We start from the raw sequence: 19,096 nt of genomic DNA, 5'->3' as shown, positions 1-19,096 counted from the left end.
GAAAGGATAAAGAATCATGGTGTGCGATCAGCAAGAAAGAAAAGGGGGCAAAAGCAGAGAGGATCAGAATGGTGTAAATAGATCGTGAAAAAGATCAGATGAACTTTTCAACAAAAACAACACACACACACACACAAAAAAACAACCTGAAGAAAAAGCAGGGTTCAAGTAGACAAGTGGTTTTACATAACGGAAATAACCTTTGGGGCTCTTTTTTGAAGACTATGTTAGATTGTGCTTTGTTCCTACCTCACCCTTTTAACACCCTGTGGCACTGAATTCACCTAAGTGCTTGTAAAGAAACTTATCAGCTGCTCAGGTGGTCACAAAGAATTCTCTTGATTTGGCTGTCTTTCTATAAAACAACTCACAGCGAGAATATATAAAAGTGGTAAAAGCACTTACTGTCAATAACATCTGTGATGAAGCAGTATATATAATATCCTTTGAGCGGAACTAATAATATCACAGTTCAGGGTCCTGCAAAGATATTATTTCTCACTGATAAGATCACAGTGAGTCTCAGTTAACACACAGGAGGCAGGAAAGGGAGATTGAAGGGCCAGATGGCATCATCCCAATCATCTACCTTCAACACATGATTGCTTCATGCAATAAATACACTCCTTTTAGAATTTTTGCCCTATTCATTCACAGATCTAGGGAATTCAAACCCAGGGAGCAAGCCCAAGTTGAAATTGTTGTGCCTACAATCACTCTTTCTATGGAGCTGTTCCTTTAGTCTAACAGACTTTATTGCTATTCCATACATTTAGTTTTACTATTTTAAAAAAAAAAAAGATAACGTTCTTTGGTCATTCAGAGTTCTTTTTCCATGTGTAGTTCAAAATACTCAATTTTGGGTCTGACAATTTTCAATTATTAATCATCTCTTCCGTTATTTAGTTCAGCTGGATGATACTAATAGAAATTTCTTTCATCTCTTCTTGCAAATCCATCATTTCAGTCCTCCCATTACCAGTAACACTACTTTTAAACTCTCTCCAAATCATATTTTTTTATATGAGAATAAAATCTTGTCTTGCTAAGAATCAGAATGATCTAGCAGCTCAGGAGGATTTTAATTCCATTTTTAGCATGTACTTCTGAGATTCACAGATCAACTGTCTGTCCATGTATATTTCACACAGATTTAAACTTGTTTTAGTGTAAGATCATAGAATAATAGAATATCCGGAGATGGAAGGGACCCAGAAGGACCACTGACTACAACTCCTGGCTCCACAAAGGACTGCTCAAAATTCAAACCAAAGATCTAAGAAAAAAAGTTTTGCTGGAGTAAAGCACATCTTGAACACTGCTGATAGTTTTCAGATTTGCTCCTACAGAGAATAGCTAGCTATAGATTGAAAAAAGCCACAATGCTTAAGGAGAAAGGAGAAGGAAATAGACATAAGAAGAAAGAAATGAATTTTTGTAACAGGTGGCCCATTCATTTCCACACTATTACAGTGTCGTTTTGCATTAAGATAAAGACATTTTAGGAGGGTGGCAAAGCTGAGTACAGCTCACACATGATACCTAGAGCATTATGGCCATGGAGGCATTTGTGGATGGGCAGCATATTCCCCATTCAGCAGCAGTCCACTAGGACATGGAGCATCAACTTTGCCCTTCCTGGAGCAATCTGCTTGTCAGCATGGCATAGGCTCAAAAGATTTTGGAATACTGCTACCTATTGTAACAAAAATAAAAAGAGAAGAAAATTGTTTCTAAAGGTATTTTGAACTCATGCTCTGTGCTGGTCATTAAGCAAAGCTCGGAGGTCTAGATGGTACTAGGCAAAATGGTTGACTTCACTTCTAGATTTGTGAGCAATTTCAAGGGAGTTAGTATAGAAAGAGCTGTTACAAAGAATAGGGGCCATCAGCACGTAGATGGCAAAATTATTTCTCTAAGGCTATTCCATTTCTATTCCATCACTGCACATTTGCGAGGTTTTTATTTGCTGAAGCCCTGCCTGTAGATATTAGTGGAAATTTATCCTTGATGATTCCACCAAGAACCAGTCGAGTTATACTAGAAAAGCATTTAAAGCCATTATGCTATTGCATATCCACATATTTTATGCCAACACTGATACGGGTCATATTTCTTCTCACAGCAACCCTTTCAGCCTACTCACGCAGAGTAGGCTGAATAACATATCTGTACTGCCCCAGCACTCTACAAATACATTTCCACATCTAGAAAACCATATATTTCAGTAAAAAATAAATTTTTTATTAAACAGCTTCCAACGACTGCAATTTTTCAGACCTAAATTCTTCAGCAATATCTCCTCTGTATTTTAAAAGCCTCTTCAAATGAGATAAGAGATATAAGAAATCCTCACAAATTTAAAAAAAATACAAAAGAGGAAGACAAACACAATTAGCACATTTTTTATACAGATCTCCTTTAAATATTGCATTATACTTAAAAATGTGTTACCTTCCAATCTTAAGATTCAACTTATTAAAACTGTATTGTCAGAAAGAGATACGGCAATGTTGATTTGGCCCATCTTCTGAGTACTCTGTTCCTACAAAGCAGTGATGCTTCTCCCATGCATCTCCACTGTAAGGCAGGTACTATCTTTCCTCTTTGTGCACCATTCTCTGCCTACAAAGCTGTCAGGTGCCCTTCAGCCAAGAACGCATTAACAGAATCAGACTCTTCACCTGCATAGCAGCAGCTCCAGCTCTGACCTAATAACAATCAAGGACACTGTGTTCTCTTCAGCTGACCATTCTCCACTGCACTGACTAACTACACAGGGGAACCACGACACCAGATGCTGCTCGTTCTATGCCCAGCAATGTGGACTTGAGAATTTGGCATATATAAATAGCAAATTTTCTGACAATTTTTGCATTTTCTTTTATGTAAGTGGTAGCTGCAGACTGCAGAGGGATGTGCTTCACTCTACAAAGCATCCTTGTGAAGGCTCTTATTACATGAGGAGAAAAGAAGAGGGAACAAAAGCAAAAGAACATTTGCAAATATATGAGTGAGAGCTAATATACATAATGTGGATATTGCGCTCTGAAATGGGAAAAGGCAAAAATAAAATTTGTGGTAGGAGCTTAAATCTAGATTTTTGTGCTGCCAGATGCTGCCAAATAGCTAGATGGCATCTGCAATGAAGGTTTTTAAAGCAGGGGGGAAGAGAGATACATTGATCTCCATAATCCTCCTGCACGAGGCCAATGAAGTTGCTGTTTATTAGACTGAAGCAAAGGACAGCTATACTGCATTCAGAGTAATTTCAGTTTGCTATTTTGTTTTCCTTCAGGGACAAAGATTTCAAACCTCAGTCTTAAGAGAACACAAAGGGAACAAATCTGATAATCTCCACCAGATCCCAGAGAAATAAAATCTCATATTACAGTTTTGTAGTATAAGACTAAACCCACTAATTTAGAATCCTCTTCAAATTAAACCATCCATAGTTCTTAATTATAATGTTGGAGCTTCCTGTCCCATACTCTCTTGTAGTACAGCATCTGTAGCTGACCTACATAATCTGAGTACAGTGCAGCCATGCAATCAGAGAATAATAAAACAAACCTTAAGCTCTGTGGTACAGGATGGCTGTTGTATTCCCATAGCGACAGTAGAGAATAAAATTTCATCTATACATAAAACTAATTAAATAATAATAATTAAAAAACAAACAAAAAAAAAAACCCTCAAGATGTCATTCTGCAGTCTCCATAGAAAGATGTTTAAATTCAGTGACCACAGTTTGTCAAACATGGAAAATATTTCATTAAACAGAAAAGCGCTGAATCATTTTTAAAAGAATTATTGAGCTTAGTGGCCAGGAGTGAACAGAAGCAGGAAATGAAGCTCTGGGGAGCCTTAGGAAAGAAAGAAGAGGTTAGAAATCCCAACCTCAACTCTTCTGCATGAAATTTATCTTTCATTACACTGACATATCAGTTTCAACAGCACAGCTATTTGCTCCAGATAAAAGTTCATCAAGAAAAGCACGAATTCTTTTTATGCAGGTTGCCACCAACTACTTGAGAAAAGCCTTACAATTGCATGTACTTTTATCACACTGGGCAGACCTAGAATAATTCATCTGGAGATGGAAGAATTACTGAGGCATGAGAGCACTGTGATGAGAGGGAGCCTTTGTGTTAGACAGCTTTTCCTGTGCTCAATGCAGTCACCTTTTGCCTTCTGCAATTAAATGCACCTGAAAGTTAATAACTGAAGCAAAACAGAGCAGAGGGCAAAGGTACAGTTTCTGAGTGCAGTAGGAGAATGGAGTCAGCTCTTGTCCAGACAATCTCAGCAGAGCACCAGAAAGGCAGCTGGTTGCACTGGTCGCTGACATGAAGCTGAACCACAGGTTCATTACAGCTGCTGGTAATTTTGTATTGGAAGGGAAATGAAAAGAAACACAGAAAATAAAGAACCAGCCAGGCAGGCCTTTCAAAGGTAAGGAATCTATTTCTTTTGTTACCACCTTCTCATTTACTTCATGACAAATCATTGCTGTAGATATTACTGGAGACTATTTTAAGTGTATCACCACTGAAGTTCTGTAGTAGAAATGCTAAGACACAGCCTAAAGTGGTGACTGAGCAGCTGGTGGGAAGGTAGGGCCAACCCAGGGGAGCTCAGGCACATACAATGTACCTGAGTGACCAGAAGGGCTGAAGCCAGGATCCACCCATTCCCAGACCTCATTTAAGGGTTGGCAGTGGAGGTGAGGATTTTTTGCTAGAGATCTCTGCATACGTGAGGACTTCTGAAGGTAAGTAGTTTCTTTTCCTTTATTTCTGTGCCTACAGCTGATGCATTTGAACAAACCTTCACTTGCTGCAGCCTGGGATCTTGCTGCTCTGATGTTATTGTTGCACTTTCCATTGCGCTACAAGGTCATATGCAGAAATACTATGAAAACATTTCAGGTTCCTCAAATACTTAGACCTGTGGAAGCCAAGTAGCAGTCTCATTAATGGGACAAACTTCCTAAAGTGACTCTTTTTGATATATCTGTATTTTTGGGGCAGCTAATCCACAATGAAATAACACTTATCTGTGTACACTCCCACATTTTAATCCTCTTCATTTAGGTAAGAAAGTAAAATTCTGTGGGTTAGAGTACCAGGAAACTATAGGCATAGATGAGTTTAAAGGAGGAGCATCCCTCTTCAAATTAAGCCAGTCCAGTACAATACTAGCTTTTGTCCCACACTTGGTTCTGCTATGCATTAGAAAGGAAGCAGAATCCATATAACTGCAGTTCTTTGTCATTATTTCTTATTCAAAGAAATACTTATTCAATGCCAACTGCAAAGTAAAAGAAAAAAAAAAAAATCACACACAGAAGTCAAGAAATTACTCATCAACACCATTCTTATCTGAAAAACTACTTTAAAGCATGATAAAATTCTTTGCAAAGCCACCTATATTACTGAAAAATCCTGCAGTGAATGCTTACTAGAAGAAAAAAAGTTTCATTTTAGAAACTTAAAGAATCTGACTTAACCTTTAGGTTTTTGTATTACTTTTTATAAGAGCTCTCCCATATTCAGAGTGGTAGTAAGATTTAAGACAGCCCATGAGTCACACAAGGTAATTTTCTACCTATCTTGTATTCTAAACCATCTTACCCTTCTCTTTTTGATAAGAATCTCCTGCCTAAATTCAGATGAAGCCATTTTAGCACTGCAGATCTAAACACAATATTTTGAAGCTCCAAAATAACCTCCAGCCCCACCTCCCTCTTTTTTTCTTCCCCCCTGAAATAATATTGCAAAGCAATTTAGCAATTTTCCCTTTATTTTGGTAGGAACAAGCTTGGATCTCAGAGCTCAATATTCTGTGTTAGCATATGAACTTTGGTGGACCTGAAAATCTCTGTGAAGGGGTCATTCCTCCCCAATGACTCTACTTGCTAAGCGTAGTGGTTCAAGTGGCAGTTCCCATCCATGCAGAACTATCCGATTTTGACATGTGTCCCAGGCCCTCAGTGTTTCTACTTCCTGACAACACCTGGTATCTTCGTTGTCCTGAGAGTTCAATAAGGGCTACCACTGGTACATCTTTAAGTACTTCTTTCAACTGGCTGTAACCTCAGGCTCCTGTAAAGACCAATGTCATGGATGGTTTCCAGCAAAACACCCCTTGAAATGTCCCACAGATTAATTTTTGCCATATGGTATTTCCAGCAAAGCAGCCATTTAAAACCTGGTCAAAGTCTCCCGCAGGTGTGTCTGTCCCTTATAACCATGTGGCCCAGATGACAGATACTGCACAAGTAAACGTTCCCTTGTCCCCAAGTCACTGTGCTGTTGCTCCTCTAATGTGTGGCTTCCTGATGCCAGCCCACTATGCCAACACCAGCATGTCAGCTCTTTAGAGAATCCCTCCTGAGTGCATTTTAGTCCTCAGAAGAGATACTCTGAACCTACAAGAAAGAAAACTAGACAAATCTAAGCTAATGTTATTATTTTCTTTTGCATACCAGGACCTACAGACTACAGTAGGAACTGCAGAAGAAGGATAAGCAGTGAGACTTGATCTCAAACAGACTTATTTTCCTCACAATGGACTAACACTTTAAAAGGAAAGAACACCTCGATCAAAACTTTTAAGTTCAGTAAGAAAATATCCTACAAGGGGATGCTGTCAATTTTAGAGCTTCTGGAAGCAGGAATAATGATGTTTTGTAAGAAGCATCTTTCACAGTTTCAGTTATTGTAATATTCCAATGCAAAAGACCAAAAATGACAGCTCTAGTTCACTTAATCTGTGTTTGCAGGCATCTTTAAAAAATAAAATAAAATCTAAGCATATAAATCAGTAACACAATAAGCAATTGCATTTCCTGATTCACTCTAGATTTTGCATAGGAAGATGTAAGTTGCCATGATGACTAGAACTTATATTGTGCCTGAATCTTGCATATTCAAACACAGACACAACTGGTTCTGAAATCTTACCAAATCACAAAGAAGAGGAATTACATCAAATGTAATGCAATTAGTCAACCAGTCTTACTTGTTTTATTCATTTGAGTTTGATATGTGTACTGTGTGCCGTGGATATACAGTACCATTGGGTTAAATCCAAATTTGTTCCTAATGTAGTAAAAAAAACCAACCAAACAAAAAAAACCAATCTTAAGTCAATGAAAAAAGTGGATTGAAAATGTTAAAAGGAGTGGAAAAAAGTGATGTTACAGGAATCCTCAATTTGAATTGCCATGATACAATGTGATGAGGTGATCTGCCTTCTAAGAATGAAGTAGCACTTTGCCTAGAATTAAGAACATCAGCTAAGATTTCTTTGGTACATGCAGAATGAACGTTGTTGCAGATCAGGGTTGTGTGTATGTAGCATGGAAAGCAAAGCGTCCAGCTAATCTTATCAGTGGTATGTCTCTTTCTTCAGTGCATTAAATAGTTTCCTGCCCAGGTCTATTGCATTGGCATACTCTTATTTCCTTTGGTAGTAATTCCTAAATGGAAAGCAAGAATGTCATCACTTTCCAAGTGAAATACTAGAGGGTGGTACACAGCTTCTCACAAATTGATACTGAATTCCTGTCCAGATTTTCATGAGAGGCAGCTGTGTGTGCCTGCATCTATGTGCACAGCCACAGTGTATGGGGAAACGGCAGGGTCTGCACACACACCCAGACAAACAGCTGTGCAGTATTTGTGCACAGATATATCTCCTTTGTCTGTTCAGTTACATCAACATCATATGCAGCGCAATTGCACACATATGGGTTGTTCTGAAAATATGATCCCTTCAGACACAAATGGAAGGCATATTTCCTACTGATGGACTTCTACATCAAATCCAGTGTAGCATTTGGTTGCTGTCTCATTCACGTTATGTTTTGAAAAAGTTCAATTTACAAGATGGATACAAGACAGCAGAGGGAATACAGTGCTATGGAAACACGTCCTATCATTTTATGGATGATGCATCTAGGAAGAGAGTATTTTAGGATACCTGAAGATGATGAAAACAGTATTTTCTCTTGTCTATTTTGACTTTTAAGTTATGGTTATTATTTGTCTTTTTCCAAAATACTTAGAGCTCAAACACACAGGTTGAATGGAAATCTAAGACCCAGAACAGGTATCTATGTTCAGCAGCTACTGAAAGAGTACCTCAGTGGACTTCAATCTACATGGGCTACACAATCAGACTGGAACACACCTACAGATATTCCAGCTGAATGAACTAAGACAAAACAGACCTGTAAAGACATAAAATACAGCAAGAGTATAATAAAAATAGAAAACCCTACAGAACGAATATCATCTGACACAGATTAAATCAGAACCACAACCACATAATGTACATAAAACTTGTCATGGGGTGTTAGAAACACCTCACAGCTTACAAATTTTATTGAGTAATAATAACTAAAATGCTGAAAGTGTTGTTGAATGTCTGCAGAATAAATCATGAAAGAATATAACAGAATTTGATACAGTATCTATAAAAAAAGCAAGTAAAACTCTACAGAACACAAAACTCCACTGAGCCTAGGATTATTTTTAGAATAAAATTCAACATCTTCTGTCTTTTATAGATGTAATTTTTCTCCATTCAGTTAGGAATGGATCTGGATGTCCCAAGATAATAAAATATCTCCTGCTCTTACAAGCTTTCCCTTTCATTTTATTCAGTTCACCAAGACTGGAATAGTCAAATCAGCTTCCAAAATGGTAGATGCAAATACAGAGCTGTGGTTTACTACTGAGTCTACTTATTTCAATCAAAAATTATTTTTCTTTTGCAAAAATGCAATGCAATCCCATCTGATAAAGCAGGTATACTCTCTGCACCAAAGAACGAGGGCACATTCAGATATACAGTTCTCTAAATCAAGATTGTTAGTGGCATCACTGGAGAGAAAAAGTAATACCTTGAGTATTTCCCTCAACTTCTGTCATTCCCAAACATGTGTTATATATTTTAGCCAGAATTTCAGTACGAGCTCTTTAGAATTAATTTCATGTCTACTTTGATTCCCTTCCATAATCTCATACATAATCTCATAGCATATTCCATTTTTTTTGTTTTCCTGCTCTGTTTTCCATCTGCTGCTCACTTCATTACACCCAAAAGCATTTAATATTCAAGCTAATCAAGAATAAGATACTGTTTAAAGAAAGCCATCTCCTTCATTTAGCTTTTAACACAACTGTAGCATAAGCCCAGACACTCAGTTTAATAATAGCATCATCTGAAGGACTAAAAGCATTTTTCCAGACATCCATTTACTTACACTCACATTTCCTTGTGTGAGAAATTATTCCTGCCTTTATTGTTTATACTTGCTTAACGTGCACCAACATCATTTTTCCAGACTGTGCTATGAACTGCAACATTAAGACATTTTCCTTAGCAACATCTGGGTCTCCAAGAGAGATTCATATAATAATTTGCATGTAAAGGCAACACTTGGGCAAAATTTTAACACTTGATGCCAAAATTTTGATTGTTAAAATACTGTGGCTCATAAGCATCTTTATTTCCCCCCCGTGTCAAATTCCACTTTCTGAACAAGCACTAGCTGTGTGCCTCTTCTCTATTGAAGATGAACAGTCTGCTGTTCTTTCATACCAAGGTTTAGTGAAGCCCCCTGCACATGGTGGTGGGGTACCAGTGCCCATTGAGAAGCATCAATTGGCCCATCCTTCCAGGCCACTCACAGCCCCATCCACAGCTGTGGCGCGCACACAGAGTCCCAGTTTTCTTCAGAATATTTTCAGAGCCCCTCCACGGACATTAGGAAGAAAACTGCATGAAACTTTTGGCTCTGCTGGATGCAATTTGAAACTCCCTGAAATATTTACTGGGAGCTGAAGCAGTGTGTTTGCATTTCACATCACTCTAGAGGAGGCATATGGAATAAGACTGGAGAGCAACAAAAACCCACGGGAGCCACTACTTGTGTCCCAGCTCAGAGCTCAATGCAGCCTGACAGCCTTGCCACTGCAGACTGCATGCTCCTGCAGTTGTCCTTTAGAGTAACAACCCCCTGCCACCCAAACACCAAATGTTATCTTCACAAGTATGATTTCAGCCCACAGAAGTTAATCATATGGTTGACGATCTACTCTGTAGGACACTGTGCAACATTTACTCAGTCTGAACCCCTAAATCTGAAATGTCTTTTCTCCATACTCCCCAGTTAAGCTCAAAACAAACTTTTACTTTCCTCACAGGAAATTGATATATTCCTACAAGATGGAAAGTTTCTAGTAAGGCTCTATCTTTCTTTAATTTGATGATTTAGGACACTGTTAGAGAGCAGCCATGATGCAATTTACTTTAAGGGCAATCTGATTCATTTAAAACTTCTGATAGTTAAATGCTTGATTCTAACATATGTTAGAGACTGTAATCATAGAATGGTTTGGGTTAGAAGGGACCTTTAAGATCACCTAGTTCCAAACCCCCTGCTATAGGCAAGGATAGCTCCCATAAGCCAGGTTGCTCAAAGCCCCATCCAGCCTGGCCTTGAACACTTCCAGGGAGGACGCATCCACAACATTCCTGGGCAACCTGTTCCAGTGTCACAACACCACCCTCACAATAAAGAATCTCTTTGAGATGTCTAGTTGAAATCTAAAATAATTTCCCCTCAACCTGCCTCTACCCACCTTTCTAAGTCCCTCCCCAGCTTTCCTGTAGGCTCCCTTCAGCTACTGAAAGGCTACAATAAGCTCCTCACAGAGCTGTCTCCAAGCTGAAGAGCCCCAGCTCTCTCAGCCTGTCTTCATAGGAAAGGTGCTCCTAGGAAAGGTTGATTTTGCTATGCATGCTATTAGAGCCTTTCAGTTTAGTTTTCCTGCTATTTTCCTTACTATTTCACTAGCATTTCATTGCTTACAAACTTGCTTATTAATGTATTGACTTATCTAAGGGTGTTAATCTAAAAAATTGGTATCAGAGGAGCCGCAGAAACTCCTTGAGCTCTCTTCTTTTGCTTTTTTATTATAGCTGTAAGACTATTAGAATTGAAAAATTCTGATTGATTTCATGAGGGACTATTAAATGTCTCAGGAAATTTGCTACAGATGTACTTTCTGCAATTTGCTGATCTCCGGAATAGAATTCTTTGTTTGCTTTTGTTTGGTAACAAGTTATTTAACAGAAATGATATAAACCTGCTAGGTCAAGCTATTTCATAAGCAATTACTATAACAGCTCTACAAATATCAACCAAGATCTCCCTGCTATCTCTTAGACTTCTCTTACCATTTCTGCTTTGCAGCCCCATTGTCTAAAACATGTTTTAGAGCTGAAATACGTGGCACTTATATATAAATCTCCCATTCTCACTGCTTCTATTCATAGCTTTTTCTCTGCTGTACATATCCTTTAAACAACCGTACATTCAAACCCATCATTTGCATTTGCTAATGCATCAAAATGTATTTGGGTTTTATTAAAATATGTTAATACATAGAAATGATAGCTGGAAACATTCAAGTAAGAAAGTGAATATATTACCAAGTTCGGTGCCTGAAGCAAGCGTGCTCTCCTGTCTCCATCTATTGATCATTAGTCAGAGCCTGCATTTCCCCTGATCTGAGCATGATATGTCCCCAGCGTAACCCACCATACTGTGAGCCTGAAGCTGGCTTCAAAGCGAAAGCCAGAGTTTTGTAAAGCTTTGTTGGATGGTGAACTGAGTCTCAAAACTCATCGCAGAGATAAACAACAAGAGGGGATGGAGACAGCAAAGGAGATGTGTGACTGCATACAGATAGGTGAAGTAGGGAAAGAAGAAAAGCCCTGAGAGCTGGGAAAATGTTGGGAAAAGCTGGGATCCAAACAGAAGGAATAGGGAGTCAAAAATCAGGAAAAAAAAAGGAAAAGCAAGAGGAAGGGAACAAAGTAAAAAGAATTCAAAAGGAAATGAATGAGTTGAGGTTGTTGGAGTCTGTGTAGTTCCCCACACACCCTCAGTATGGTGGTATTATTCATCTCAACAAACCTGGAAATATCACAGAACCCCTGTAGGAGAAGCACCATGTTAACTGAGACAAAATGCAGAAACAAGAGCTCATAGGAGCAGAATAAGAGGCACCTAAAACCTTTAATGTCTCCTGTAGCTACATGAGAGCCCTCCAGACACTAAAATACATCTCTGTCAGGCACTTTATAGGAGTTTTCTCTCTTAGAGTAACAAGATTCCAAAAGAACGGATAAGGGCACAGCTATGCCTCTCTACCATGGAAAAGGAGGCAAGATTCAGAGACAGGGCAGCAAGGGGTGGCAGCTCTTGGTTTGCATGAGTGAGGAAGGGAGGTGCCAGCAAGGAAAGTGATACAATCCATATTTCTATTTCTTCTGGAAGCAGCAGTTTTTAATGGCTATCCTCCAATGATTATTTTGAAAAAGGGCTATAGAACCAAGTCCGGAAACAAAAGAAAGCACGTAGGGGGTTAAACTGCCCAAGTGCAAATATTTTTGTCACCTCCCCACAGGAAAAATGTCTTCAAGAAGTGACCTGGGTTAAGCAACAGAAAACTCTTCAAGAATTATATTTTACTCAGCCTAAATGTTACATTCTCAAAGGTTGCACAGGAACAGCACACATTTGAGAAGCAAGACTGGGAAAGCATATTCTTAGGAGCTTGCAACTTCCATCAGGAGTCTCTGTTGCTTAATAAAAAGCAATCTTATAGACCTCAAGAATTACAGGACTTGTAATGTCACATTCAGCCCAATTCCCACTAGATCAAAATAAATGACCGCTTGCTAAAGAGGAATGACATGCAAGTAGCACATTCCGTCTCTGAAGACAATAGATGCTAATGCAGCACAGCCACAAGAGCTGAGCTCAAAGTCACCCTCCAGTAATACAACCTGATAACATACTGCTGCTATACAAAAATTCCACCACAAACTGCAGACACATAAGGTGAGGTTCACTGCACTAATAGCATCCCAGCACAGTTTGCCTATCCCTCCATGACTTTTGGTCATTTAAAGCTGTTGGTCAAAGACAATGTCATAGATGGAAGACTCTGAGAAAATATTGTGTATGGTTTTAGTAATAGCATGAGAAGTACCTTTGTGTGTACATTTGTGTAGAAGTTTATAACCTAGAAAAAAAAAATCACCCTCCATTGTATTTATGCTCCATTGTCAGATGCTATGTCAGAATTAAAGTCACTCCAACAACAACACCAAAATGACACCCTAACTAAACAGCCCTCAGAACATTTCTGCCCCAAAGAGTTTCTCTCTTAAACCCTTCTCAGGCTTTGAAGCTGATAAACAGTAAGGAGAACATAATCTTGCTTCGCTTTTAATTGAGAGAGTAACAAATATATCTACAAATACATCTCCTGCTCTGCTCACATTAACAAAGCCTGTATTTCACTCATGTGATGGTTTGTAACAGCACCCATGAGAGCTGTTTCTCTTTTAGACCTCTCCTATGCTACCATGTAGTAAATACACTCATCACATAAGGAATGCTCAGATAACTTCCTTTTACAGAGTATGACAGTAGTATTGCTCGATTAGACCCAAATACAGTTACTTTCTTAGAGGTAGCTAAAGTAGGGATATTTTCATCATCTACCTCTGTTTAAGCCACTCTTTCTCTCAAGTGTCTCCATAAAACACAGCGTGGCCATCTGAGAGAACATTAGCAGAAAAAAAAATATCAGAAATAAAATTTCATTAACTGAACATATGCTCAGCTTTCAAAACCACAGACTCCAAATGAACCCTATTTTAAAATTAGTTCCTAGTTGTCAGACTTCTTAGCCCTCTTTCCCTTACAAGACCTCCCATTCTCTAAGGATCCCTGCTTCAGGACAGGGCTTGGCATTTCTGCCATTAATTACTTGCCAGCACAGTTGCAATCAACACACATGTTGTTTAGTTAATCAGAAATTTGAAGTCTCTCATACACGGTGTTGTAGCAATTGGACAGATCAATATGATGGGAAAAGCATTGCAACAAAGGTGTAACAACAGAAGGATCCACACAGTAGAAAGGTGCTATAAAGGAAGGGAAGAAGATTGCTCACCTGTATCAGAAGACTCTAGGTTTGTAGGAGGAAAAGCTCCCCCAAGGAGCGATCCCCAGTCAGAGACCCTTTCCCCATGGCAGTCAGCTCTTAAATGAGGTCTATGGGAGGTGCAGCCAGGCTCCACCCCTTCCACTCACACAGCTAAATTGCCTTCACCTGTGCTCCCATGGCTGACTGGGTCTTTTCCACAGGTGCTCACTCAGTCAGTGTTTCAGGCCATGACTCAGCAGTCCCCATACAGGCAGTCAGGATTACAGTGCTTAGATGGGACACAGAAATATTCCCACAGAGCTGATCTACCATCAGAACAGGGACGCACATCAGGAATAACTTTCTTAACATCATCCTAATTAGTCCACTTTTAATCAAAAGGAACCTCAAATGAAATCTCCACCAACAAACCTTTGTCAGTGGAGATGAAGGTTCCTCTCTGGGTCTGTCACGTGGAAAGATTAACAGGGTTAGAAATCGCCTAAGGTGAGATGAACTTGATGTCTGACCATTAGGATGAAGCATGGAAATCCCTCTTGTTTCACACTCAGGCCTCAGAGGGATGTCAGCTATTCTGTTTACAGCGAAAAAAGTCTGATCTCAGTTCTCTTCAGAATGTTAGTCTACATAAGTCAAGCAAAATTAGTTCCATGGGGTATATTTTGCCATTTCTTATTTTCTTTTCTTTATTTTTTTTTCTGTTTTTATTGCCTTTTCTAGTTGCGAATCATGATCTTACTGTGATAGGTACTGTACAAAATAAGTCACCAAGGAAAATAGTTTCCCAGCCTAGACACTCCCAGCCATTCTCAAGAGAAGTAAATTGTTTGTCTACAGTAGTTAGGAATGAAAGCTGGGCACTTAAATTAGGCCCCCAAAGTTACACACAGTGGGAACATTGTTGTAGCCATGACAGTTTGATGATCTTAGTGAAGCAAAGTTTTAAGTGAAAAGTAAAGAGAAGAAGGGATATAACAGGGTGGAATACCTAAATAACCTGGCTTTAAAAGCCTTGTCTGAGAGCAAGAAGAAAACTTCAAGATTATTAAAAAGTCTCTGAGATGCAATTATGTTTATAAGTGAGATAATCCAAGAGAAAAATGTAGCTGGCAACAAGGAAGCTGTAGAAATGAGAGAAAATAAGGGCTACTCACCCAGTCAAAATATTTTTCCTCCCCCTTCTTTTCTTATTATTTTCCTGACTGTTAGAAACTGTAGCTCCTGTGCTCATCTTCTGAAGTTAGGCTATACCTTTTCTTTGAATCTCCTTCTCAGGAGATGTTCAAAACCCATCTGGATGCCTACCTATGCAACATGGTCTAGGAAGCCTGCTTTGGAAGGGAGGTTGGACTAGACGATCTCTAGAGGTCACTTCCAGGCCCTACAATCCCCAGAGCTACAGATAGAAAGTATTATGGTCTTAGAAATAGCATGGCCCGTAGAAACTGAACAGACCTGAAAAATTCTCCAAAATAACAGAGGACTAATAGGGAGAACAAGCAAAAACAGTCATGGATGGAAGAATGGCCTGTCACCACAGCAGGATGCCACTTAGTGACGTCTGAGACTGCTAAAAGTACTGGCAAGGATTTGCAGATTGAACAGAAGTTATTAGTAGCTCAGATGGCATTGTGGTGGGAGCACAAGGTGGAAGGTACATTTGAGAACATGTAGGGTAAAACAGAAGGTGAACTAAGGTCGAGTTTTCAGGAAATTTTGGGGAGAAAAGGAATACAGCACTCACTGGCTTTGTTGCTGGATGGATACATGTGTGCAGATCTATTTTTTGATATGCAGACTGACTAAACTTTTGACTTAAATTGTGAATTGAATATTTAAATATTAATATTTTATTAATTTATATTAACAACAAATTAATTTATAAATTATATAATCATAAATTAATAATAATAATCAATAATAATATAATATATTTAATTTAAATTAAATAATTTAAATCAGCCAAATTACACTAAATAAGAACTTTCACAGGTCTTCTCCTCCAGATAAAAATTTCTCTAGAAATTCCTAATTGGATCAAACTTTGGAATTTGTTTTGGAATATTCATGAGGTGGAGGAAGCCTTTTGCTGATCCCACCTTCACTACTGAGAAAATGAGGCAACAAGAATAAAAGTTTTACATTTTACTTTTGAAACTATGTCCAGAATCTTCCTCATGTTCTGTTAATCGTCACAGCTCAGTTATTAAACATCCCAAACACCCCGATCCCTAGGCTAATTCAGATAACTAACAGCCTTTTGATAATGCATGAAGGTAAGATTGTACTACATTTCCAGTGCTTTCAGGACAGATATTTAGTAATCTGCATTTTTTTCCCTGTTGTAAGTTTGTTTAAACCCTAGATATAGGAGCAAAGATACACAGGATTGCAGAAGAAAATCTTTCTCCAGGCTGGTTATTCTTCAGGTTCAAGCAAGCTTGAGCTTGGAGAACCTGGAGCTAAGTTGTGATAAGGCTACTAGAAATGTGCTTTGCAAGGAAATATAATCCACTCCCACCTTAAACTGACATGTTGACAAACGTTGGTACTTTGAACATTACAGTGCCAGAGGATCACACATTCATCCTGTCATTATTAACAGCACATTGATGGTAAATTGGGCTCAGACTTGGAGTTGGGACTTGCTTCCCAGGAAAAGGCTGCCATACCGCAAATAAGACAGAGACAGACCATCTCTGACAAATCAAAGCAAGGATGGAAGGTGAGTTTGATACCCCTAAGCACCTGTCAGCTCCAAACCATAGACCATAAAGGAAAAGGTAATTGCAAAATAAATAAATTGCACCCTCAGCTGTAGGGCTGAACACGTCGATGTCTTAAGGGTACTCCTGAACGTTATTACTGGTGGAGAAGCAACAGAATATCTCATCTGTCCAAGAAGCATCACTTCCAGAGGCAGAGAGAAACCAGTGTAAGGATTGATAATTAGTTTCCTAATCAAAAACTTCGCAATGCAGCTGATCCCTTTGGAGAGAAGACATACAGTAGATTGGAGTGCAGTTCCAGCATGTTTACGTGCTCTTGCCTTTTTCATTTCCTATTCCTTCCACTACAGAACAACAGTACAGGTTCAACATCTAAGAAGTCTGCTTGATTATCTCCTGTTTTTGCTGTTTTTCTACTGACTAGCTGCGTTGTCAGAGATGTCTATAACAAAGACTGAAAACATTAACTAGGTCTTTCTGTAGTTTGATGAGTGTATCTGCTACCAGAATGACAATTTCAATGGCAAGTTGGTAAATAAATCAGATTAATTACCTAGTTTAGGAGTTTTCTGCCCCATCAACAGATGCCATTACTGCTGCAAATGAAGAATAACTATGTCCAGTCATTGATAATTTCTTCTAGCACAGATATGCAAATCATTATACTCATTTCTTCCCCAGAAAAATCATCTCAGCAAAGCTTTGTTATGGCCTATTCATAGGTATTTTAAACAATAATATTATTCCTGTTAAGAATATTCTCAGGAATGTAAAACTATCATCCATAATCATCTGAGGAAAATGAAAAGCTTCAGCAATTGTTAGTGTGTTTCCAATACAGGCAAAATGACAAGAAAATGAAAATGTCAAGACCAAATTTCTTCTGATATTTTGATGGGTTTTAGGGAGGAAATATGAATACACTGGAACTGAGAGAGTAAAATGAGTTTCTTGTATTGCACCATCCAAAAAACATTAATTCTCCTGGCAGTCATCCTCATGTTTCCTACAAGCTAAATATTTTGCACACAGAGTTAAACAGACCGAGGTTACAAACGCATTTTGATTCTTTCTATGCAGCCTGGGAAAGGAATTTTCCACTTTGTACTGCTGAGAAAAATGGAGATGCTGTAGGCTACAGAGTCTTGTTCAGAGGAATGAGGTGGGTAGGATAGGGCATTAGGCACTATTATACTCTAGGGAAGAAAGAGCAGACGGGGGCACAATGGAAGCACTTCATTATATTTTAAATGGGAATAGTTCCAAGGATAGGAAAGCCTGTGGTGCTTGTAAAGGATTAAGCAGGGTAATGTGCTTTTTAAGAAGACATAAAGAGGTATGTAATGTGATATGTTTAAGCCTAAATGATTTTCTTGGAGTCCTCAATGAATGTTTAAGCAGGCATGACTTAGGCCTTGGTAAATCCCCTCTGAATAAATAACTTCCCTGAAAATACAGACTCCTTTGACGGAATGGGATGCATATTTCATAACCTATGGAAAAAAAAGAAAAAAAAAAGAAAAAAAAAAGGGAAATCAATTTGAAATACAGAAAATACTAAGAAATAATAAAGGGGGAAAAAAAAGGAGACAAAAGTGACTATTCTCTGAAATAATCAAAGTATATACAGGAATACAGATAACTCCCCAACTGTTTTGATTTGACAGAGCACTAGGACAAACAACTGAATGCTTCCCTTGCTCTGATATAGATCCTAAACCACTTTTTGTGAAAGAAAAGAGAGAAAGGCAGAGACAATAATCTATAGAAATTAGAAAAGTGCCTGCACTCTTCAGGCTTTCTCCTGTTTGAGGTATTTAACAGTGCTGTCCTTTCAAGGTAAATCCAAACAGCTCCTGTCTAACTGGACCTGATGTACATGTGTAAAATGCTGTTTATGTGGATGCTCAGTGATATGTATGCATCTGATTTATGAGAAGAACAGAAGCAATATATATCAAAGATCAGAAACTTAAAATAGCATAATTTTCTATCCTTTTTTCTTCTTCCCTGCCTTATTCTCCCACCAGGAAATAGAAGTCAGTGCTGCAGACATTCTGTTGCAAAATGGGATTGCTGTCATTTGGCTACAACTTTCTCTCACTTGTACAGGTGTGATTCCCCATGAGGTCTCTGGTCCAGCAAATGCACCATCCTGCTGAACAAGGGATAATAAGCTGAATACATTAGCATTTGATCCACCTCCACCTCCCCTGTTTAAAGATACATTCTACTGCTACTTTCCTCCAAATATTTGAAGAACAGAAGTGAGACAAAACAGTGATATAATAAAAATGCTTGGTTAAGCCTTTTCAGTATCCT

The 19,096-nt window shown here is 38.6% G+C and overlaps 1 protein-coding gene and 1 long non-coding RNA gene across 7 annotated transcripts in view; one reads left to right on the top strand and one right to left on the bottom strand.

Annotated features, from left to right (window-relative positions):
• GRID2 (glutamate ionotropic receptor delta type subunit 2) overlaps positions 1-19,096 on the bottom strand; it is a 640,155-nt gene that overhangs the window by 61,603 nt on the left and 559,456 nt on the right. The gene's annotated exons all lie outside the window — the stretch shown is intronic.
• On the top strand, positions 4,298-19,092 carry LOC107313253 (uncharacterized). The gene is made up of 3 exons (XR_014945308.1): positions 4,298-4,455; positions 16,651-16,770; positions 18,887-19,092. It is a non-coding gene; the product is annotated as an uncharacterized LOC107313253 (long non-coding RNA).

Source organism: Coturnix japonica, chromosome 4, assembly GCF_054131305.1.
Source record: "Coturnix japonica strain WE chromosome 4, WE-NBRP24, whole genome shotgun sequence".
Classification (NCBI taxonomy): domain Eukaryota; kingdom Metazoa; phylum Chordata; class Aves; order Galliformes; family Phasianidae; genus Coturnix; species Coturnix japonica.
Note: the sequence above shows the minus strand (reverse complement) of the source record. Positions and strands in the feature narration are given on the sequence as shown.